This window comes from Rhinopithecus bieti, unplaced genomic scaffold (assembly GCF_001698545.2).
Source record: "Rhinopithecus bieti isolate Rb0 unplaced genomic scaffold, ASM169854v2 scaffold_777, whole genome shotgun sequence".
NCBI lineage: Eukaryota > Metazoa > Chordata > Mammalia > Primates > Cercopithecidae > Rhinopithecus > Rhinopithecus bieti.
This window is the reverse complement of record NW_016803392.1, coordinates 1452114-1477203: the sequence shown is the minus strand read 5'-3', so window position 1 is coordinate 1477203 and position 25090 is coordinate 1452114. Positions and strand designations below refer to the sequence as shown.

The window sequence follows — 25090 nt, the reverse complement described above, 5'->3', positions numbered from 1 at the left end:
TATATAAAATAATGTCTCACATATTTGTATGGTCTATAAACAATTCTTAAATTGGTAGATAAAAATGCTAACACAAAGAAAGAAATGACTGAAGACATAGATCTAGTGTGATCTAGATCCCAGTTGATTCTTTACTACAAAATGTGTCAGTTGGAAGATGCAAAAATCAGGATGTCTAAAAAATAGTGTTTGGATTAATGGCCAAATTTTTATTATGATAAAATATTGAGAGAAGGACTGAGGTGTTGATCAAGGCTCAGAATTTGGAGGCCAGAAGAATTTCTCTGAATCTCTACATCTTCCCAGGGTTCCTGTGGAGAAAGGGAGAAAGAATGAAAACACTCAAGCAGGCTTTTTGGGTTTCTCCCTCATATTAGTTTGCTTAGGGCTTCCATAATAAAGTACCACAAACCAAATGTGATGGTGAATTGTATGTGTCATCTTGATTGGGCTAAGAGATGCCCAAGTAGTGGGTAAAATATTTTTCCTGGGTGTATCTGTGAGGGTATTTCTGAAAAAAGATTAGCATTTGAATTGGTAAGCTGAGTAAAGATTGCCCTCAGCAATATGAGTGGACATCTTGCAATCTGCTGAGGACTTGGAACCAAAGGGTAGAGAAATGACAAATTCACCCTCTGCTTAAACTGCAGCGTCCATCTTATCTTGCCCTCTGACATTGATGATCCTGCTTCTCAGGCCTGTGGGTGTAGACTAGAGCTAAGCCACTACCTTTCCTGGGTTTCCTGCATGCAGAGAGCAGATCATGGGGCTTCTCAGCCTCCATAATCACATGAATCAATGCCTCATAGTATATCTCTAGATAGTTTCATTTATGTGATTGGTTTCTCTGAAAAACCCTGACTAATACACTGGGTGACTTAACAGAAATGTATTATCTCACAGTTCTGGGAAGTAGGTGTTCTCAGATCAAGGTGTCTCAGGTCAAAGGTTGGTTTTTTTCTGAAGGTTGTGAGAGAAAATTTGTTTCATGCTTCTTGCCTAGCTTCTAGTGATTTGGCATTCCTTGGTATTCTTTGACATTCCCTAATCTTTGGTATTCCTTGGCTTGTAGAAGTACTTCTGTGCTGCTTATTCAATCCGTGCCCTCACCTTCACATGTGTTCTTCCTGGGTATATGTCTCTGTGTCCAAATTTTTCCTTTTTATAAGGCAATTGATTATGTTGGATTAGGACCATCTTACTGACCTCATCTTATCTAATTGTATTTGCAATGATCCTATTTTAAAATAAGGCCATATTCTGAGGTACTAGGGGTTAGGGCTTCAACATACACATTTTGGAGGGGGGGGGGCACAAGTAAATCCATGTGCCCCTGTTTAGGGCAAATTAGTTGGTAGTGGTACTGTGGGGATACCTGGAATCAGGAAATTAGGCAGGAGATAAGTATCAAGACTCCATAGCAGAAATCAAATTAATGTCAATATGTATAGAAGACACGCATGCATTCTTACCTCCCTGGCTTGGTATAAGTCATCCTGTCACCTAGAAAACCCTTCCTGGTTTTTCTTTTATTCACATCCTATCCTTTAAAACTGAGATCAGTTTCCACCTACTCCATTAAGTGTTCTTTGATAATACCAAACTGTTTGAATTGTTTCTACTACCTCTAAATTCTTATAGCCCTGTTAGGAGAATTAATCTGTTATTTCATGCATGCAAACCTATATCGTTGAATTATATCTAATTGATGATATTCATCCATTTTGATAAAAAATGGCAAATTTATGTTTTAATAATTCAACCATTATATTGGATTGTAATAGTTAAAATGCTGGAACTTAAAACTCAGAGTTTATGCCAAATAATAGATCTGGGATCCAGACCCTGGGCATGGCTCCTAACAGCCTATGCCTCAATTTTCTCATCTGCAATATGGGGATGATAATATTACCAATCTCATGGGGTTGCTGGAAAGATTAATGAGCTAATTTATATAAGTTTATGATGCTCTAATTGTGGTAGGATACTTTATAATTATAAGCTATTGTTATTATTGTTATTTACTTAAGATTCATGTTTTATCTACCATAGGATTTTAAATATTATAGAGATCATAGGAATATTTGTAGAAATAACTGATTGAATAGATAATGTGTTTTTTCTTCAGCTTTTAATTTTATTGTATATGTTTAAGATGTACAACATGATGTTTAAAATACATGTAGAGAGTGAAATGGTTACTGTAGTCAAGCAAATTAACATATCCATTGTCTCACAGTTATTTTGTGGCAAGAACATCAAATATCCACTTTGTTAAGCAAAAATCCCAAAACAATATAATATTTTAAAATATATTTCTCATGTGGTTTTGTTCATCTTATCTATCTGCTACTTTGTATCCTTTGACCTAAATCTCCCCATTTCCTTTCCTTGTCCTACCCTTGGTAACTACTGTTTTATTTTCTATCTCTGTATTGGACTTTTTAAATTTTTTTTGGATTCCACATATATTGTGAGATCATTCAGTATTATTCTTTCTGTGTCTGGCTTATTCATTTAGCATAATGCCATCTAGTTACATCCCTGTTGTGGCAAATGGAAGGATCTACTTTTATTTTAAGGCTGAATAATATATCATCATATATCTCCACTACAGTTTCTTTATCCACTTGTCTATTACTGGACACTTCAGTTGTTTCCATATCCTGTCTATCGTGAATAATGCTGAAATAACATGAGAGTACTGCTATCATTATGAAGTGGTGATTTCATTTCCTTTGGGTATGTACTCAGAAAAGGGATTGCTCTTTCCATAAACTTCTGTATAGAAATAATGACTTCTCTGAAAAAAAAATCAAGAAAACAATCCCATTTATGATAGCATCAAAAAATAAAAATACTTAGGAGTAAACTTAACCAAGGAGGTGAAAGACTTACACACTGAAACCTGTAAAACATTGATTAGATAAATTGAAGAAGACCCAAATAAATAAAAAGATATTCCATATTTATATATTGGGATAATTAGTGTTGTTAAAATGTTCATAAGAGTGATACATAGATTCAGTGCAATTCGTACCAAAATTTCAATGGCATTCTTCATGGAAATAGAAGAAACATCCTAAATTCATATGAAACCATAAAAGGTTCCCAAATAGCCAAAGCAATTCTGAGAAAGACAAAGTTAGAGGCATCATACTTCTTGATTTTAAATTATATTACAAAGCTATAGTAATAAAAAAAAAAAAAAAAAACCCTGAACTTTCTATTCCGCTCCACAGGTGGAATAGAATGGAGAGCTCAGAAATAAACCCAAGCATATATATGGTCAACTAAGTTTTGACTGGGATACCAAGAGGACAACTGAGGAAGGAATAGTCTGTCCAATAAATGGTGCTGGGAAAAGTGAATTTCTATATGCGATAAAATAAAATTGGACCCCTATCTTATACCACACACAAAAATAGAACAATCCCTCTTCTGGGTACAAACCCAAAGATAATGCTTTCTTGATTACATTCATTCTAACAGAGCAATATACAATCTAGATAATAAATGCTTGCTAAAAATTATTAATAATTCATTCCTTATATTAATAGATGTAGTCAACAAATTGCTGCTCTGCATAAATAATAAGCTCCATAATTTGATTTGGGGATTATTATTAATCTGATTTATTTTCTTCATATGAAAATGTTCAATTTTAACTCACTTTTAATGAATATTTAAGTTTTTCAGATTTAAATGAAAAATATGCTCTGGATTGCAGTCTAAGTTAACCATCTATCAGTTGCAGGCTCTTGGCTCTCCCTCCTTTGACAGTCTCACAGTTAGTTTTCAATCATCACCAAAGAAAGGCCTTAGGCCAGTCACTGTAGTGCTTGTAATGACAGTCTCCTTAAGTTTGTTCACCTGGAGAGTTGGAAGATTCACTGAAGCTTAATCATAGTCTTGTCAAACGACTGTCCACTAGCCCCACACTACCTCAAAGATTTGGTTCCCTGACTCCTTACACTAGTAAAATTCTATCCAAGGTTGAAACTATGGAACTGACTTGAGAACATTTGAATTTAAGGTTGAAATCTATTATTTTACAAAAATTTCTGTTACCTTTAGAGTAGATAGGTAGGAATTAGGCTTTGGCATTCGAAGTCCAGGTCTCTCTGATCTGTGCTTACTTTCTAAAACAAGCCTATTCAATGTCAGTACTGCTGAGTAATGAATTGCAATGATGGGAGTGTTGCTATACATGGCTAAGAAGTATCTTAAATTCAACAAACAGAATGCAACCCATCAACCGCTTTTGGAGGTTTATCTGGTCCAGTGTTTTCAGTTTATACATGAGAATGCTGACTGCAAGCTATCCCCCAAGCTGACAGAATGAGTAAGAGGGTTGAATTAGAATTTGGGACTCTGGTGGTTACCCTGTGACACTTTTTGGATATATCTGTTTTTCAAAGGGTTAAAATAAAAGAGTGAGACTATTGTGATGCTTAGAACTTCAACTGAAAGCATATCTCTGAACTGTAATTACTGGAAGATTTTTAGATTATTGAGATGAAAGAGGCAGTGTGGAGGACAGCACTGTGGTGATCTATAATGTAGAAAATATACAAAGGAAGACATTTAAAAGAGCTCTAGGGAACTCTGTAAAATCAAGCACTATAAAAATGCATTCATATTTTAATGAATATTTTTGCATAATAATTTATTCTCAAATTATTGTAGAATATAATCAAATTAAGGAGATAAAGATAATCATTTTGTACTCCTTTTTATAAAATAAAGCTTGAAGTCCAGGAAAAGTAAAACAAAAATACTATTTGTAATTAAAGCACTTTATTAGAATAGTTTAAACTGCCAGAAAGAAACTTATAGAAAAGAAAGCTGATAACAAAATACCATGGCACTTAAAATGTATTTTGAAATCACAAACATTGAAAATATCAATTTAAAGAAATTTTTATTGGCAGCCAAATGTTATAGGAATATTGCTGAAAGATTGTCAACTAAATGGAATTTTTAATTATATAGTACCAGAAAATATTCCTCCATTTTCCTGTTTTACATAACTCTAATACATTCACATCTGAGAAAATGGAGGGAGGCAATCCTGTCCAGGTAGCAGATGGCTAAATGGTGGGGGCATAGACTGAGAGAGGAGTGATAGGATAGCCAGGGGAAAGGGCCTTGATCACACTTTTGGGAATAATGGTCTGATTGGGAGATAACATCAGCAGGGAGATTTGAGAGATTTCCAAAAAGAGCCTGGTATAAAGTTTGGACAGAAGTAGATTATGTTTCTGTATATGGTCAGGGACAACGTTTTCTTCTGTAAACATTCTGAAAGCCTGTAAATGTGACTGCTAATTCGTACCTGCCTTGGGCAGCATTATTTATATTATAAAAGCTCATGTTCATCATACAAAATCAAAAAATTCAGAAAAGTTGTAAAAGAAAATTCAAAATTACTTATCTAAGTCCTCAAAAGTACCTCCATTTACCATTTGGTGTGTTTCCTTCACAAATACAAATTAATGTAATTGGGAACAAAATCTATATGTAATTTTTTATATCATACTTTAGGATACTTAGCAAAAATTTCTCAAGAACTTTGCTTTAAAAGCCTCATTTTAGCATATAGGTTTATTTACATTTATTTAACTATTTTGTTTACATTCAGTATTTTTGCTGCTGTGATTAGAACTGCAGACAATCTTTGGTTACATCTCTGGTGTTTTCCTTAGGATAGATTGCTAGGACTGGAATCACTGGATGAAAGGATGTGAATATTTTTAAGGACCTTGATAGACACAGCCTAGTTGCCTCTCCTGACAGATGATACCGATTAATCCCCTGTAGGAGCATGTAGAGGATCAGTCAATTTGGGTAATTGTAAAAGAGGGAACAATCTAACACAGATTGAGCCAGGTGTGGGCAGAGCTGTGTAGGGACCTCAAGAAAGAAACAGGCTTGAAACAATGTTTCCAAACCCTGGCTGCTGCTGACAACAGATATATTTTTTTTCCTTAGCTTTTTATTTTGAAATAATTATATATTCACTGGAAGTTATACAGATTACACAGAGGTACAGAAAAGGCACGTGCACCCTTCACCTGGTTTCTTCCATTGGTTCTATCTTACATAATTATGGTATGATATCCAAACCAGGAATTTTACATTGGTACAATGTATGTATATAGTTCTATGTCATTTTTCATATATATATGCTGATTCCTATAACTGTTACTGGAAAGGGGTCCTGATCCAGACCCCAAGAGAGGGTTCTTGGACCTCACACGAGAAAGAATTTGGGACAAGTCCTTAGAATAAAATGAAAGTAAGTTTATTAAGAAAGTGAAGGAATAAAGAATGGCTACTTTATAGGCAGAACAGTGAAATGGGCTGCTTGACTAATTATAGTTATTTCTTGATTATATGCTAAATAAGGGGTGGATTAGTCATACATTTTCTGGGAAAGGGGTGGGCACTATCCCTTTTTAGACCACATAGGGTAACTTCTGAACATTGCCATGGCATCTGTAAACTGTCATGGTGCTGGTGGAATTGTCTTGTAGCATGCTAATGCATTATAGTTAGCATATAACGAGCAGTGAAGATGACCAGAGGTCACTTTCATCACCATCTTTGTTTTGGTGGGTTTTGGCTGGCTTCTTTATCACAACTTGTGTTATCAACAAGGTCTTTGTGACTTACACCTTGTGCCGACCTCCAATCTCATCCTGTGACTTAGAATGCGTAGTCCCCTGGGATGCATCCCAGTAAGTCTCAGCCTTATTTGACCCAGCCTTTATTCAAGACAGAGTCACTCTGGTTCAAACTCCTCTGACATAACTACCACCAAAAATCAAGATACAGAACTATTCCATCACCACAGTGATTTCCCTTCTGACCCTTTTCTAGTCATTCTTCCCACTCCCCATCACCCCTAACCCCTGACAATACTAATCTCTTTTCCGTTTCTTAATTTCATCATTTCAAAAATGTTATAATATATAAATGGAATCATACAATATGTGAACTTCTGAGATCGGCTTTTTTTTTTAACTCCTTGTAATATACTTGAAATCCATTCAAGTTGTTGCATGTATCAATAATTCATTCTTAAAATTTCTGAGTAGGATTCCTTGGTATAGATGTACCACAGTTTATTCAATTATTGAGAGACATTTTGGTAGTTTCCAGTTTTTGGCTATTACAAATAAAACAGCTATGAACTAATATATACAGGTTTTTGTGTGAACATAAGTGTTCACTTATTCGCAATAAATGCCCAGGAGTATAGTTTTTGGGTCATATGGGAAGTATATGTTTAGTTTTCTAAGAAACTATCAAACCACTTTCCAGAATGACTGTACCTTTCTACAATACCATTAGCAAAGTATGAGAGATCCAGTTTCTCTACAGTCTGGCCAGCATTTGGAATTTTCTGAATTTGTAAATTTTAGCTATTCTCATAGATGTGGAAACATCTGGGAATTTTTTTAAAATATATTTCTTAGGCCCCATCCCAGTTTGGACTTTGAACTTTGACCTTCAGAGTCTCTGAAGAAATTAAGCATCTCTATTTTGAAAATCTCTTCAGAGGACTCTATTGTATAGCCAGGAATGAGAATCACTGAACTACAGCAGTGGTTTTCAAAACGCAGTCCCTGGACTTGCAGCATCAGCAGTACTTGGGAACTTGTTAGAAATGCAAATTCCTAGGCCCCACCCTAGACCTACTAAATCAGAAACTCTTGGGGGTGGAGTCCAGCAATCTGTGTTTTAACAAAGACCTCATGGTGCTTCTGATGCATGTTGGAGTATGAGAACCATTGACCTATAAATTAAAAACAAGAATGAACTGGTTTTGGCAGAAGACATCCTCAAATTTGAAAGGAGATGCAATCCAGAAGTGAATATGAACTTGATGGCAGTGCTACAATAAAAACTGTAGCCAAATTCAATTTAACAGAGCTTAATTGAGCAAAGAACAATTCGCTGATCAGGCAGCCTCCCGAGCCAGACAAGACTCAGAAACTCCAGCCCAGCCACATGGTGGAAGAAGATTTATGGACAGAAAAAGGAAAGTAACATACAGAAAATGGAAGGGAGGTACAGAAACAGCCAGATTGGTTACAGCTTGGCATTCGTCTTATTTTAACAGGGTTTCAAGTTGGCCACATTGGCCTAAACTTGGTAATTAGCACAAGAGTTGTTTACACTCTGTATACAACTCCATTTAGGTTATAGTTCATGATGTACAGAGAAACTTTTAGGCTGAACTTAAAATATGTAAGGAGGCAGCTTTAGGCTAACCTTAATTTAACAGCAGCTACTAATTTCCTGGGATGAGTAATTAGGTGCCAAAGAAAGCAGAGAAGACTGTCTCAGGTCTTAAGAAAAAGTCAAGGGTCTGGGTTTAGGTAGAAGCTTTGGAAACAAATTAACAAAGACTTAGAACCCTGAGGCAGTAGCTGCTTGGACTGGCTGTGGAATATATCCAGAAAGGTGTTTTTTTTTGTTTGTTTGTTTGTTGTTGTTGTTGTTGTTGTTGTTGTTTTTAGCATGGACTAAAACTGCTGTGTTTAATTTATATTTCAAAGTTGGAACAACCTGAGGAGCTAAACTTGATTCAGGTGATATTTAACTGCAACTGACCTCTTCTAGTCTAATGATCTTTAAGTTTAAGTTGTTATTCAAAAATCACAGCAGTTTTGTGTAAGTACGCTAATACTTGCTCAGACAGTTATGGACAAACGTGAAGAAATTAGGGGATGACCGGAAGAAAGGGGTAAAGGGTTGCAGGGGCATGGTCTCAGGTGGAAAGTGTTAGGGACAAGCTGCCCCAGGACCACCCACCGCCCCCACCCCCCCACTTGCAATGCAGCTGATCCTTACCCTGAACACTCAGGAGCTGCATTCCTGGACCCTTGTCTAGGTGCTACAGCAAGGTTACCACACTTGCTTACAGCCCTGTGGGTGGCATGGGGGGGTCACCAGAAACATGGATAAACCTGAGTTACACTCTCTTGTAAATTCCTATATTGTAAGCCGGTCACGAGATGTTATGTGGTAAAATTAACTGACAAACAACCCCAGGGTCTGTCTTCCCCATATAAACCCCTCATTTTGTAAGCTCAGGGCTGCCTCCTCTGACTGGTGGAGCAGCCTGGCAGGTTAATAAACGTACTAGCCTGACCTTGGGTCTCTCTCTCTCTCTCTCATCCTTTCTCTTGGGTAACCTTACAGAAAATAAACCATTTCAAATTCTGTTCCAACAGGTGGTAGCTGAATGATCTTATACAAATACATTTCATCTGTTTCCTCATCAAGAAATGGGAATGCCTCAATCTGGCTCTGGAAAGGTAGTCCTAGATCACCCAGTGGCCTTTTACTGTGAGTTTACTTATACCCTACCAAGCCTGCTTAATCAGTCTATTGTCACTTGGACTATTTTGTTGCATTTATACCGTATAACATGTTTTATCATTGAACATGGTTTTCTTACTAAAACATGTTTGGAATGAGTCAAATAGAAAAGGATATAGACAGAACATCACTGTGGGTTTTTTTTTTTTTTTTTTTAAATATCATTTAGTTGCAGAACAGGCCAGTTTTGTTTAACAATGTGTCTCCAACACCTAGAACAATTCCTGGCACAGAGTATGTGCTTAATAAGTATTTGATAACAACTGAATGGACAGAAGACATGCCAGTGAATGTTTCTCAGGTAATAGAGTTTACCTTTGATCTGGTACAAATTTGAAGTTAAAATATTATTTTAAATGAAGAGATCTAGCGCACGTAGACCCTGAGACCACTGTTGTCCCCTGTGACATGGCACTGTAGCTGGACTTTCAAGTATCTTTCCTCAGAGATTAACAGGGAATCTTTGAAAGCTTCTATTTTCCCTTTCCATAAAAAAGATGAAGATGATAGCATTGTGGCTGGCTTAACACTAAAGCTGTCATATGGCCAATGTTCAGGAACTAAGGTGAGTTACAGAGTGTCTGTGGGAATACGTAGCTTTGATTTGCCTCTTTGCCTCTTAGATAATGGAGTAAACATAATTCCTTATGTAGACCAAGGAAGATTGCATAAGGGTGAAGTGTCTTCCTAAGAGTGAAGGGGAAGCCAGCTGCCTATGCTATCCTTGATTCTGGAGCCAGAATTGAACTTTGGGAGTAGCTCAAACTTGATTTCTGACTGAAGTTTCCCTATAGCATGTGTACCCTTGTTATGCCCTTCAGAGGATCATAGACTTGATTCATCATCAGAAAAAAAAAAAAAAAAATCTACTCTTTTTTATTACTGAGTGGGGATCCAAAGCAGGGCACATACCTTTCTTTATACTGTACCTTAAATATTTGTTTCTCAGTGCTGCACAAAACTTCTCATAGGCACTAGAAATCCCCTGTCCTTTTTATTTCTTTCCCCTTGTGTATTCCTCTGTCTCAACTTAATCCTGTTGCAATGCCCCGTGCTCCAAGCTGGCAGCTTCTATGTTACATCAATTCTTGTATTTCTCAAAATGGAGAACCTACTAAACAAAAACATCATGTTGTCTTGCTAATATCCATCAGCTTTTATAGAAGAACTTCTGTGAGCTATTGAATTTAAAGACACCCTTCCTATCAGTGGTGGGACTAGGGTGAAGCAAAAATCTCAAAACAGGCAGAGACCTGTGAATACTATCACTGTATCTCTTAGGCAGATTGAATGATACTCTCTTCATGCTCTAACAGTAGTTTGTCATTCCTATCTGATGTCACTTCTGATCTCATTAAATCTTGGTGGCCACTCTAGTCTCATGCTGTGTGAAAATAAAAGATAATTCATCTTTGTCTTTTTAAAGTGACTACTATGGTGGGGGGGGGGGTGTTATCCTTTCAATCTCAGTCCTAACACTGAGTTTACTCACTGAAACATTAATTATTTGTGACCACCTTAGCAGGGAACTGTTAATAACAGTAAATAACCAGTTGTCAAGACAAAAATGGGACACTAGATGATTGATATGTGTGGGGGTTCTCATGAACATGCAGGGGAAACAGTGCCATGACAGACCTCCAGGACCCACCAACATCACTAGGTCATGATTTCTCTTTCCTGGGGAAGCTGATGAAATTAACTGCCTGACAGCATAGCATTATTCTTAAGTGAGTTATTACAAGGATCTGTGTAGGCAGGCTATTTGCAAGAAAAAAACAGGATGCCCAAGTAAATGTTTAAGAAGTGAGTTTCCCAGAAACTGAGCTTTTAGGATTTTATTGGGTTTCTCAGAAGAAGAACATTATGCAAACATGAACTGTTTATTCATATATTCAATTTAAGTTAATCTTTCTTTAGTATTACTACGTAAGCTCCAGAAATATTATGTGTCTTTTGTCTTTAAAAGTCCAGGCAACACATGTACATGTGGAAGGCACTGTTGGCTTCTATTTAGCTTTCATTTTTTTCTTTTCTTCTTCCTATATAAAATCTTCTTCTTTATAAAATTGTTTCCAGATATTTTCCTCTTCCTAATCCAGCCATGTGCCTATGGAAAAGCTAATCACCACTCCAGTTTCTGTAGTGGACCCATTAGATTAAGGGTAATCTTACTGACTCTGAGACATGGACCCATAAACCAATTTTGGCCAATGAAATTAAAGGGTGATTTTTAAAAGAGTGTCTGGAAAGAGTTTTCCTTACTTTAAAATTCCGCAGGAGGAAATAATGTCTCTGGACATTGTCATGATTACATGTTTCTGGAAACTGGGGTAGCCATATCACACTATATCTAAGGATGGTGCTAATTGTGAATGCAGCTGAACTGAGAAGAGGAAACCTGGGCTACTGTTACAGTCATTGATCTGTAAATCAACCAGTCCTTAAATTTCCCTACATACAGAAATCCTGTTATGTAAGATAATACATGTTCTAATGGCTAAATTCGCTTGAGACAAGGTTTTTGTTCCTTACAGCTAAAAGCATGCTAAATTAAACAACAATCCAAATGCATTTATGAGTGTAGTATTAACTGAATATAATGTCAGTAAATTCATTTATTTGAGAAACTGTTTAAAAAAGATATACCTATCTAATTCAGTAAATGACTAAAAAGAAGGGTTGGGAGGAATCAGGGTAACATAAACATTTGGGCATTTAGAGTGAGCTTTTCATGTGAATATTTGGAATACCTTTTCATTTTCTATGTGTTGTAAAAATCTTTAGAGCCAAACATTTGAAAATTTACTGAGTTATTTTTTTCCTTCGTGGCTATTCATGCAAGCAAATAAGAAAATATTTCCTTCCATGCCATTCTTCATGCTTTCTTTTCTTTAATGGCTGTGCTTTGCAAAATAAATACTTATTTCTTGAATACTAATGAAGATCTGGAAAAAGAAACCAGGGATATACTGTATTCTGAATTTGATTGAAGATGACACAAGAAACACTTTGTTTCTAGTTTCTTATTCCAAAACAAGGCGTATCTTTACATTTTATCCTGCTGCTAGTAAGCCACAGAACACTTAAGACCCTGGTTATTCTCTTCCTTGTTTCACAGAGATGTCTTGCTTCTCTGACTGTCTTATTCTGTTCACATCATATTTTCCTCTTTTACGATTCCATCTACTTTTCTATAAATTCTTTCTCAGCTGTTTTCAGATAGATCAGCTCACTCATTTCATCTTTGAAGTCAATGTGGGAAAATTAAAAAATTTTAAAGCAGTTGATTCTTATTGGATATTCTTGTAAAATATTCAAAATTTTATTAAAAGATAAATTTTCAGGATAATTTTCTGATATAATTAATATTATAAAAGGTATGCAATATATGTATTATTTTCAAAATAGTATAAATACGTAGACTTAGTTTCATCTCATTTTATAGAGAGCATATGATGCTAGAAATTTTTAGGTTAACATATTCAAAGGACAGTAAATATCTGTGTTCAGATTATTGTTGAGTAGTTTTAATTTTTACTCATTAACAACTAATGTAAATAATAAATTTTAGTTTTGGATGGTTTTGTTAAGATGATACTTTAAGGGTAGCAAAATAGCCACATTTTTTCAAGTTCTGACATGCTTTATGGTACTTTTTTTTCTATTTTAACAATTTTTCTGCTGAAGAATTTAATTTACAGGTATGTCACTTTAAGTTTTCTACTGTTTGAATTTGCACAAAAAATTCTACTTTAAGAAAAATATTTTTGTATTTCCAGAATGTTTAGGGAAACTAAAAAGAAAGCTAGAAAAACATAGAACCTTAAAAAAGCATTATGCTTGCCACATTCAAATGTAATTGGTATCAAAGAATTTTTAATTTTCATTTTAAATTAAGCAAAAAAGAAAAATCACAAAATTATTTGAGTGGATTTAAAATGAATTGCCTGAACAGTAAAAGGCAGAGTGTCTTCTTACCTCCAAATGACCACACTAGCTCCCCACTAATGGCTCTTAACCAGATTGAAATGACTGAAATGGCAACATAGAATTCAGAAGCTAGGTGGCAATTAGTATCATCAAGATTCAGGAGGAGTTGAAATTCAATCCATGGAATCTAAGGAGTCCAGTAAAATGATTCAAGAGCTAAAAGACCAAAAAGCAATTTTAAGAAAGAACCAAACTGGAGATGAAAACTATAGGAATTTCATAATGCAATCAAAAGTATTAACAGCAGAATAGACCAAGCTGAGAAAAGAATATCAGAGCTTGAAGGCCAGTTCTTTGACTCAACTCAGTCAGCCAAAAATAAAGAAAAAAGAATTTTAAAAATGAACAAAGCATCCAAGATATATGAGATGATGTAAAGGACCAAACCTATGACTCACTGGCATCCCTGAAAGAGAGGGAGAAGGAGCAAGCAAGTTTGAAAACATATTTGATGATATTGCCCATGAAAACTTTCTCAACCTCACTAGAGAAGTCAATATTCAAACTCTGGAAATTCAGAGAAGCCCTGTGAGATACTATACAAAACAACCATACCCAAGACTGTCATCATATTCTCCAAGGTCAACATGAAAGAAAAAATGTTAAAGGCAATTAAAGAGAAGTGGTAGGCCACCTACAAAGGGAACCCCTTCATTCTAAACACAGCCTTTTCAGCAAAAACCCTGTAAGATTGAAGGTATTGGGGCCTGTATTCAGCATCCTTAAAGAAAGAAATTCCAACCAATAATTTATATTTAACCAGACTAAGCTTTCAAGTAAGGAGAAATAAGGTCCTTCTCAGACAAGCAAATGCTAAAGAAATTCACCACCAGACCTACCTTACAAGATGTCCCTAAGGGAGTGCTAAACATAAAAATCAAAGGCCATAACTGACCACCACAAAAAACACTTAAGTACATAGACTGTTGACACTGTAAAGCAACTACACAATCAATTCTACATAACAACCAACTAACAACACTATGACAGGATCAAATCTGCACATATCAATATTTACTTTGAATGTAAATGGGCTAAATGCCCCCACAAAAAAGGCACAGAGTGGCAAGTTGGATAAAGAAGCAGGACTCAACTGTATGCTATCTTCCAGAGACCCATCTTATATCCAATGATACCCATAGGCTGAAAGCAAAGGGATGGAGAAGGATCTATCAAGCAAATGGAAAACAAAAAAGAGGAGAGGTTGGTTGCTATTCTTATTTCAGACTAAACAGACTTTAAAACAACAACAATCAAAAAGGACAAAGAAAGTCATTACATAATGACAAAGGGCTCAATCCTATAAGAAGGCTTAATTAATATATATATATATATACACACATACACATACACACACCCCCCACACATGGAGCACCCAGATTCATAAAACAAGTTCTTGGAGACCTACAAAGAGACTTAGATAACCACACAATAATAGTGGGAGACTCTGACACCCCACTGACAATATTAGACAGATTATCAAGGCAGAAAACTAACAAAGATATTAAGGACCTGAACTTAACACTTGACCAATTATACCTAATTGACATCTACAGAATACTTCACTCAACAACAACAGAACATACATTGTTCTCATTCACATATGACATATTAAAATTGATGACACACTCAGCCATAAAGCAGTTCTCAACAAATTAAAAAAAACAAACAAACAAACTGAAATCATACCAACCACACTATTGGACCACAGCACAATAAAACAGAAATTAATACAAAGAAGATCTCTCAAAATCATATAATTATATAGAAATTAAATGATCTGCTCTTGAATGACTTTTGGTTAAACAATGAGATTAAGGCAGAAATAATGTAATTCTTTGAAACTAATGAAAACAGAGAAACACCATACTAGAATTTCTGGGACACAGCTAAAACAATGTTAAGAAGAAAGTTTATAGCACTACATGCCCATGTGAAAAAAGATAGAAAGATTTCAAATTAAGAACCTAACATCACACCTAGAGAAACTAGAAAAACCAAATCTGAAGCTAGCAGAAGATAAGAACAAAAATCAGAGCTGACCCGAATGAAATTGAGATGCAAAAGTCCATATGAGAGATTAATGAAACCACAATTTGGTTTTTTGAAAGAATAAATAAGACTGATAGACTTCTAGCTAGACTAATTAAAAAAAGAGAGAAGATTCAAGTAAACACAATCAGAAATGACAAAGGGGACATTCCCACTGGCCCCACAGAAATACAAAAAACCCTCAGAGACTTATGCACACAACAGCTCTATTCACACAAACTAGAAAATTTAGAAGAAACTGATAAATTTCTGGAAAGATAAAATAACCCAAGATTGAACAAGGAATAAATTAAAACCCTAAACTGACCAATAACAAGTTCTGAAGTTGAATCAGTAACAAAATAGCTACCAACCAGAAAAAGCCCTGGACCTGACAAATTTACAGCTGAATTCTATCAGATGTATGAAGAAGAGCTGGTACAAGTTTTTCTGAAACTATTTTTAATAATCTAGGAAAAGGGACTCCTTCCTAACTCATTCTATGACTCTAGTATCATTTTGATATAAAAAAAACTTGCAGAGACACAATGAAAAAGGAAACTTCAGGCAATATGTCTGATGAACCTAAGTGCAAAAATCCTCAACAAAATACTAACAAACCAAATCCAGCAGCACATCAAAAAGTTAATCATCAAGATAAAGTAGACTTTGTAACTGGAATTGGTTCAATGTATGCAAATCAATAAATGTGATTAATTGCATAAACAGAACTGAAACCAAAAACCACATAATCATCATGATAGACACCGAAAAGGCTTTTGATAAAATTCAACATCCTTTCATGTTAAACACTCTTAACAAGCTAGGCATCAAAGGAATATACCTCAAAATAATAAGAGCTATCTATTATGAACCCACAGCCAATGTTGTACTGAATGGGAAAGAGCTGGAAGCATTCTGTTTGAGAACCAAGACAAGACAAGGATGCTCACTCTCACCACTCCTATTCAACATCGTTCTGGAAGTCTTAGCCGGAGCAACCAGGCAAGAGTAAGAGATAAAAAGAACTTAATAGAAGATCTGATCAATGACTTCAGTGAAGTTTTAGGATACAAAATCAATGTATAAAAATCAGTAGCATTTCTATACATCAATAACATCCAACTTTTGAGCTAAATCAAGAGTGCAATTCCATTCACAATAGCCACAAAATGAATAAAATACCTAGAAATACAGTTAACCAAAGAGGAGATACATATGAACAGAGAATTACAGAACACTGCTGAACAAAATCAGAGATGACACAAACAAATTTTAAAAATTTCATGCTCATGAATAGGAAGAATCATTACTGTTAAAATGGCCACACTGTCCAAAGCAATTTACATATTCAACAATATTCCTATTAAATTACTAAGGACTTTTTTTTAACAGAATTTGGAAAAAAAAAACATTCTAAAATTCATATGGAACCAAAAAAAGAGCCCAAATAGCCAAAGCAATCCTAAGAAAAAGAACAAAGTGGTATGCATCATGTTACCCGACTTCAAACTATACTACAAGGCTACAGTAACCAAAGCAGCATGGTACTGGTACAAAAACAGACATATAGACTAATGGAACAAGTTAGAAAACTCAGAAGTAAAGCTGGACATCTACAACCATCTAATCTTCAACAAACCTGACAAAAATAAGCAATGGGGAAAGGACTGTCTATTCAATAAATGGTGCTGGGATAACTAGTTAACCACTTGCAGAAGATTGAAACTGGACTTCTACCTTTCACCATTTACAAAAGTTAACTCAAGATAGATTAAAAAATTAAATGTAAAACCTAAAATTATCAAACTATAAAAATCCTAGAAGAAAATGTAGGAAATACCATTCTGGACATAGGCCCTGGCAAAGGCTTTATGATAAAGACTCTAAAAACAATTAAAACAAAACAAAATTGTTGTATGGGACCTAATTAAATGAAACAGCTTCTGCACAGCATAAACTATCAAAAGAGTAAACAACCTATAGGATTGAAGAACATTTTTGCAAACTATGCATCTGACAAAGGTCTAATATCCAGAATCTCTAAAAAACTTAAGCAAATCTACAAGAAGAAAACAAACAACCCTATAAAAAAAGTGGGCAAAGGATATTAACAGACACTTCTCAAAAGAAGACATACACATGGGCAATAAGCATATGAAAAAATGGTCAACATCACTAATCATTAGAGAAATGCAAATCAAAACCATAATGAGATACCATCTTGCACCAGTCAGAGTGACTATTATTCAAAAGTTAAAAAACAGAAGATGCTGGCAAGGTTGCAGAGAAAAAAGAACACTTATACACTACTGGTAGCAATGTAAATTAGTTCAACTTCTGGGGAGAGCAGTTTGGAGATTTCTCAAAAAACTTAAAACAGAACTACTATTTTACCCAGCATTCTTATTACTGGGTATATACCCAGATGAATATAAATTGTTCTGTCATAAAGACACATGCACCCATATGTTCATCACAGCACTATTCACAATAGCAAAGATTGTGGATGAATTAACCTAGATGCCCATTAATAGTGGACTGGATAAAGAAAATGTGGCATGTATACATTGTGGAATACTATACAGCCGTAAAAAGAACAAAGTCATGTCCTTTGCAGCAATATTGATGCAGCTGAAAGTTATTGTCCTAAGTGAATTAAGAAAGGAATCAGAAAACCAAATACGGCATGTTCTCACTTATAAGTAGGAGCTACACATTGAGTACATAAGGACACAAAGAAGAGAACAACCCTGGGGCCTACTTGAGGGTGGAGGTTGGGAGATGGTAAAGATTGAAAAACTACCTATCAAATGCTATGCCCACTACCTGGGTGATAACACAATTTGCACACCAGATCCCAGCAACATACAATTTACCTATGTAACAAACCCGCACATGTAACACATGACCTAAAATAAAGTTGAAATGTAAAAAAGTAAAATGAACTGCCTCATCATTAGTGGTTTCATGTTCTTCTTCCTCCTCCTTTAAAAAAATGCCTAAACCAGACTATCAGCATGTTTATCTTATGCTCCATTAAAAATGAGTTCTTCAGTCAAGCAAATTGGGAAAATACCACATACTGTTTCCCCTTGATTTTAATAGTGCACATCATCATATGAAGGAGTCAGAGAAACCCAGTTGTAAAGCCATTTTGTTTCTCCCAGACTTTTAATCACAGAACCATTTCATTCTGTCAGAGCTGTAAACATCTAATGGAATCAGGGTTTCATTTAACACACTTTGGGAGATACCATAATAAGACTTATTTGTCTTTCCATCAATCTAAATAGCCATTGGAGATTCTCTGGATAGGAAAATATAATGTGTTTTCTTATTAAATTGCTTTAATTTTAATTTTTATTTTTTGGAGATAGGGTCTTGCTCTGTTGCCCAGGCTGGAGTTCAGTGATATGATTATAGCTGACTGCAGCCTTGAACTCCTGGGCTCAAGTGAACCTCCCATCTCAGCCTCCTGAATAGCCAGGACTACAAGTACACACTACCACATTCTGCTACATATATATATATATATTTTTTTTTTGTAGAGTCAGGGTCTCACTATGTTGCCTGGGCTGGTCTCAAACTGTTGGCCTCCAGTGATCCTCCTGCCTTGGCCTCTCAAAGCAATGAAACTACATGCATGAGCCACTGTACCTGGCCTTTTAAAATGTTTTAACTGGGTATTACTGTCTCATGTTGTCTTGAGAATCCTTGCTAACAAAGCAATACCACAGCTGATGTCCCAGGCCTGGAAATATTGAACTTGATTGGTTAAGACATTCTTTTAACAAATTTCCTAATTCACTAATTGCATTTTCTGTCATTGGCTTCATAGTGTCAGGAAGTATGAGGTTTGAAGGGTTTGAATTTTCTTTTCACCTGCATCCATTTTTGCGGATGTTTCATTAGCAGGGGTGGAGAATTGGCCGAATGAGTAGTGCAAATTGAATAGTAGTGATTTTTTCAACAATGCTAAGGGAGTTTTTCCCTCGTGGCAAAGGTCACTTTTAAGTTTTCTTTTTTTTTCCTTTCTCACATTGTTACGCACAAAACATTGTAAACTTGATTGGAGATAGGAAACAAAGAATGCTGTGCCACATGCCGACCTTCTTGTGTATAGCCTTGAGATTGTGAAGATGCTGCTTGTTCGCACAGGCTGTCATTGCATGATCTATTGCTTGATAAAGAAAGAGAGTTTGTATTCTCTGACCCCAATTCCTTCAAGCGTGGAACAATGCTTCACATTATAAATTTTAAATTGACCTATCAAGTTACCATTAACTTCCCACATATATATGGGGAATGTTTCTCAATTTATTTAAAAGAAAATACTTGGGTGTTCAGGTTTCTTTTTCCATTAAAATGTGTAGTTCATTTTGTTCCCTTATGTTTTTCATATTTCCCTGATATTGCCCAGCCCTTGGGAGAAATTTTCTTTTTAAGATTCAGCTTCAATAAGGGAGATTACTAATGACTTCTTTTCCCATTAAAATCACAGAGTGGGTGAAATCAGAGAAATAGATAAAGCAGCATTGTCTCTTAGGGTTCTAGGTTTCTGAGTTTTAATGGTGTATTTGGAAGTAAAACCAGTCAAAATAGAAGGTATACTTTAGAGATTTCATTTTCTGTTTTAACTTTTTAACAGCATTTAATCATTAAAGATAGGGAAAAAAAGACAGAAGGAATTAAATGTAAAGTGATAATTTAATCTTAACAATTTGTCCTTTATAATTTTGGAAATATAGTAATCATTTAGTCATCTCATCCACTTATTCATTGATTTACTTACTTGGAGAATATTTATAGAACACCTGGCTTTCCAAAATTAACCTTTCACTGTAATTGGATAGATATACTGCCTGTCTTGTGTCTGCGACCCCTTAAAATCCTAAAACTATGCCTCTCATTTTTGCCCTTAAAGTTTTGTTCCTGTTTTTCTCTTGGGCTGTAAGGTCTTCTCATGCACTCCCTGCCAATTTAAACTGTATGCAAGATCCAAAGGGTTCCTATCCTATCTCCTTAGGAATCCTGCTCTGTTTCACTTCAGTACTTAGTTAACAATTTTTTCTCTGAATTCTGACGGTACTTCCAGAATAGGCCAAATAATATAGAACTTAATGATACACAGTCTCTTATAAAATTTGTCTGTAAAAGATGTGTCTTCCTGGTTGCAACCTTGCATTAAAAGACCATAGAAGCAAGGAATCCTTGTTTTTTTTTTGCATTCTCCGCAACACTGAGAATACAGTAGTTACCTAAAACGCTTGTTTATAGATTTACTGATTTTCTCATTTGTTTAAGGAGACAAATCAGTTTAAGGGAATGGGTGGGTATCGTAACAGAATATCTAGACTAAAACCTCAATGTTTATTAGCTGTAGCCTTTAAACTGCTTAAATCAATTTTCTTATCTGTTAAATAAGGATACAAATATCCCCTCCTCCCCTATAAAGGTTTGTTGTGAGAATCACATGACATAGTACATGTAAAATATACAGCACAATGTGTTAGGAATTTGGAACTCAGTGAATACTGGTTGTATTTTTACTAATGCAGCTAAAAAATGATCTTCTTTTCATCTGAAATGTAATTGTTGTAAAGAATATTACTATACAAGAATTAGGAGTGGGGTTATTGTTTATTAGATAGGAAAGGGAAATGGGACTCTTATACATGTATTTCCAGTAAATCTCTTATATATCTAATCCTGTCTTGACATCTGTTTCTCAGAGGACTTGAACTAGCACACCTACCTAGTTTCAAAAACATTGTGTTTACATCTATTTACATATCATATATGTATATATGTATGTATATATGTGTGTGTGTGTATATATATATATCCTGTACCTCTGCTAAGATTCATTATTTTTGTTCAGAACATTCTGTTAATTACGTTTCCACACCTTTGTCAAACACTTAATCTTACGTAACAGGATACCTCTGTCAAATTTCCCTTTATGAGGCTGAAGACTTCATAATTAAAATTAATAGACTGAAGACCTATAAAAAGTAATACCTTTTTTCATGGGAAATGAATTATTTCAGAAACATTAAGTGTCACCAAGATTTTATGCCCCTTCACTTGTTATTCAGCAAGGGAACAGGTTGTGTAATGCTGGCATAACTCCCATGAGAAGACCCTCATTGTCCAGAAATCTGCTTATTTACAGCATACTATTTCTGCTAGAGAATACAGAGAAGTCAACCCATTCACTGAGGTTAGGAACTGTATTTGGATGTCACACTGAAGACACCTCAAATTAGGTAGGAGCGTGACTGGATATCACCCAAGACTTATGCCTTCTCTCACTGGGAGATAAGAAAAGGGGGGCAGACTACCTCTTCTCTTTGAAATACTTGCTCTGTGTGCATAAGATATTGTCTGTAGGGTATGCCATTTGGTCCAAGTCAGTTTACCAATTTAAAAGTCCTGAGCTTTAACTGTTTGAAGTAAGCCCACCTTCAGCTGGGGGCTGAAAGCAACGGAAATTTTATTTGTGTGTCTTGTATAGGAAAAAAAGGAACAGAAAAAAAATCTTTGTTTTTTTGTCTCTTGGTAGCTTGAAAATTTTATTTAGTGATACTTTAAAAATCAGAGCAAATGCTTCACCCAACATGGGGGAGTTGATATTCACTTTAGCTTGGCTCTAAAAGGGATCTATTTCATTTTTTCACAGAACGGGCCCCTCATCTACATCAGGTACCTTGTGATTTTTATGCTTAAACACAAACACAACCCTGTAGAAAATTAGGATTTTGGAGGAAGAGTTTGTGGTCATATCTGCATTGATATGATCACTATGCTTCTTTAGAAAGTAGAAGCATGGAGATAGCTCTCTTGAGTAGGTATGGAAAGTTGGCTTAGCTGCCTCCTTTTGGAAGCATCAGCTATACTTATCCATGAACCATCCACAGAAAAGGTAAGTTGAAGTTGAATAACTTATCTATCCTGACAATTCTATGAAAAATGTATAATCAAACTTTGATGATGTGGCAGTGGAGAAATCTAGCAAGGGAGTGTTTTTAAAAAATAAATGTTAGTTGCCAATAGCTAATAACAGTCATGTACTTTAAACCTTCTTGTAAATGATGAGGTATTTATTTACTTAATGTCAAGCAGGAATTAGATGAATTATAATAGTAAGAGTAAAGTAAAACAATATTCTCACAATAGTAATTGATCTTGCATGAATGTGTGTGTGCAGGATGCAAAATGTCTACATTGTGGTCTGAGGTGCTCCTCTCCCTTGTCGTTATATTTCATGCTCCTTTGCAATGTACAAAAGAATGATGCTTAAATAAATGAAATCTCTAAATTTCTTCATGTTCCTCAAAAACAACGGCAACACTAACAGGACAATGTATACACCTTACTTTGAGAGAGTTAGAGATTCATCTTGCTATAAAATGTTTTGCATGAAGAATATACTCAATATGTATTTGTCAACTTTTCTATTTGTCCAACATTTTGAAAACAAATTATGAAGGCATAAAACATCTTTTAACCTACCTTTCCTGTGATCATATCTCTATCTTTTCATTTTAAAATCCTTTCATCTTACAATAATGAAGTCTCTCTCTAGTATTTGGACAAGTTTTCCTGTGTATTTTTGCAGATGACACAGTGTTGTCACTGTAGAATAACAGAGAAGAAAGTGAAATCTTAGATCATCTCGCACTCAAGTCTGGCCTCTACCGGAAGCGTTAGTGTAATCTGGGAAACTTGTTAGAGATACAAACTCACAGGCTCCATTTCAGACCCACAAAATCAGAAACTGAATGTTTCCGATTAAAACAATGAATGTTGTAACACTCTCTATGGATGACTCTGAGGCACACTGAAGTTTGAGAACCACTGGTCATATCCAGTTCTTTCATTTAATAATAATTAAAAAGAGATTGAAACTACCTGAGTTCTCTTATGCTGTCTCCAGGCTTTTATACCACACATGACTTCAAATACTATATATATGCGTCTGACTTCTAAATTAGCATCTCTAGACAGTTTCCTAAGACCCATATATCCAACAGCCTACTTGACACCTTTACTCGAATGTTTCACAGGTATCTTACATTTACAGGTACAAACCAACCCCTCATCTTCTCCTTCAGTGTTAAATATCTCAGCAAATGTGCATTCTTTTGCCCAGCTGTTCCAACCATAAACCTGGGAACCTTTCCTCACACTTCTCCTTCACCTTCATTTATTTTATTCAGCAAAACATCAGCTCTACTTCTGAAACAGCTTAATATAATTCTCCATCTCTCCTGTTACAAGTCCAGTGCAAGTCATCATCATCCTCTCTCATCTCCTTATTAACCAATACTTTTTTTTTTAGAGAGGAGCTACAGTGATCACTAACAACTGGTCACGTCAATTCCCTGCTAAATGTTTAGTAGGTTTCCTTTGTACTTATGACAAAACTCCAAATCTTTCAAATTGCTCACATAGGGACCCAGCTCCAGAGTCCCTGCCTAGTCTATTTCTCACTGCCTGCCTTCTAATTCCTAAATGTGGCAGGCTGTTTCCTGTGCTTTGCCAAAGGTGGGCTTTTCTGCCTTGAAAACATTTTTTTTTTTTTTTACTCAGCTTCTTCCTGCTTTCCAGTATCTGCTGAAATCAGTGGCCCTCAATGCTGGCCATAAATTATAACCACTCAGGAAAAATTTTAATACATGCTACTACCCAGACCTCATTCTTAGCTTCAATTCTTTTTATCTGCAGTAGAGCCAGACGCTCATAGTTTTTACAGCTCCCCAGGTGATTCTAATATGCAAAATTTAGAACTGTTGGTTTAAATGTCACTATCTCAGAACGGCCTTCCCTAACTCAACAGGCCCCTTGTTAGAATCCCAAACTGACTGTAATTTTTGCTTATAGTATTTATTGTATATTATGTGATAATATTTAATATTTGTCATCCCTGTTTGATCGTAAGGTTCATGAGGGCAGGGATCTTGTAGCATTTGTTTGACTCTATCTCCAGTAATGAACAGTATCTGACACAGAGTTGGCAGCCAATAAACTATTGAATAAATGAAGAAATTAATTTATAAGGTTTTAAAGCTAGCTCATGGCAAAACCCAGTGTGAAACCAAATATCCTTGACTTTTGGTTTCATTGTCTTAGAATAAAGATAATTTAAAAGGTATTTGAATCCTACATGCTCCAACTGGGACAGGTCTAATCTAGCCCAATCACTTCTCGGGGAAGATAACGTAGGCTGTTCTATTCCTATTAGTAGCAGTCCCATAACACAAAGCTCTGTCTCTAATGTCTGACATTAGATTGAATCTAATGTCTCCTGAGGATATCCTGGACTCTCCTAATAAAATAAGTATTATTAAATTTTTATGAGACACATACATGTTTTGACATGAATTTCAATTCGAATCTTGTGATACAGAGAGCCATCCAGAAATAGAGCTGGTATTAGATGGTCATTTAGTTCATGTTCACATATGTACTATTTTCCTCCTTGTATTAAAATTATATTGTATATCATTAATATATACCTATAAACAAAGGGAAAACATTTAATGGGTTAGACAACATGGAAAGGTCAAATTCATTTATATATATATAAATGTATTTATATATAAATATATGTAAATATTTATATATAAATATATATAATATTTTATATATATATAAATACTTT

At 35.3% G+C, this 25090-nt stretch overlaps 1 long non-coding RNA gene across 2 annotated transcripts in view; it reads left to right on the top strand.

Annotated features, from left to right (window-relative positions):
- The window catches only part of LOC108535956 (uncharacterized), a 410057-nt gene that overhangs the window by 271532 nt on the left and 113435 nt on the right, over positions 1-25090 (top strand). For both annotated transcript variants that reach the window (XR_001887373.1, XR_001887374.1), the window contains exon 4: positions 9249-9363. This is a non-coding gene — a long non-coding RNA (uncharacterized LOC108535956). The remainder of the gene's footprint in view (positions 1-9248; positions 9364-25090) is intronic.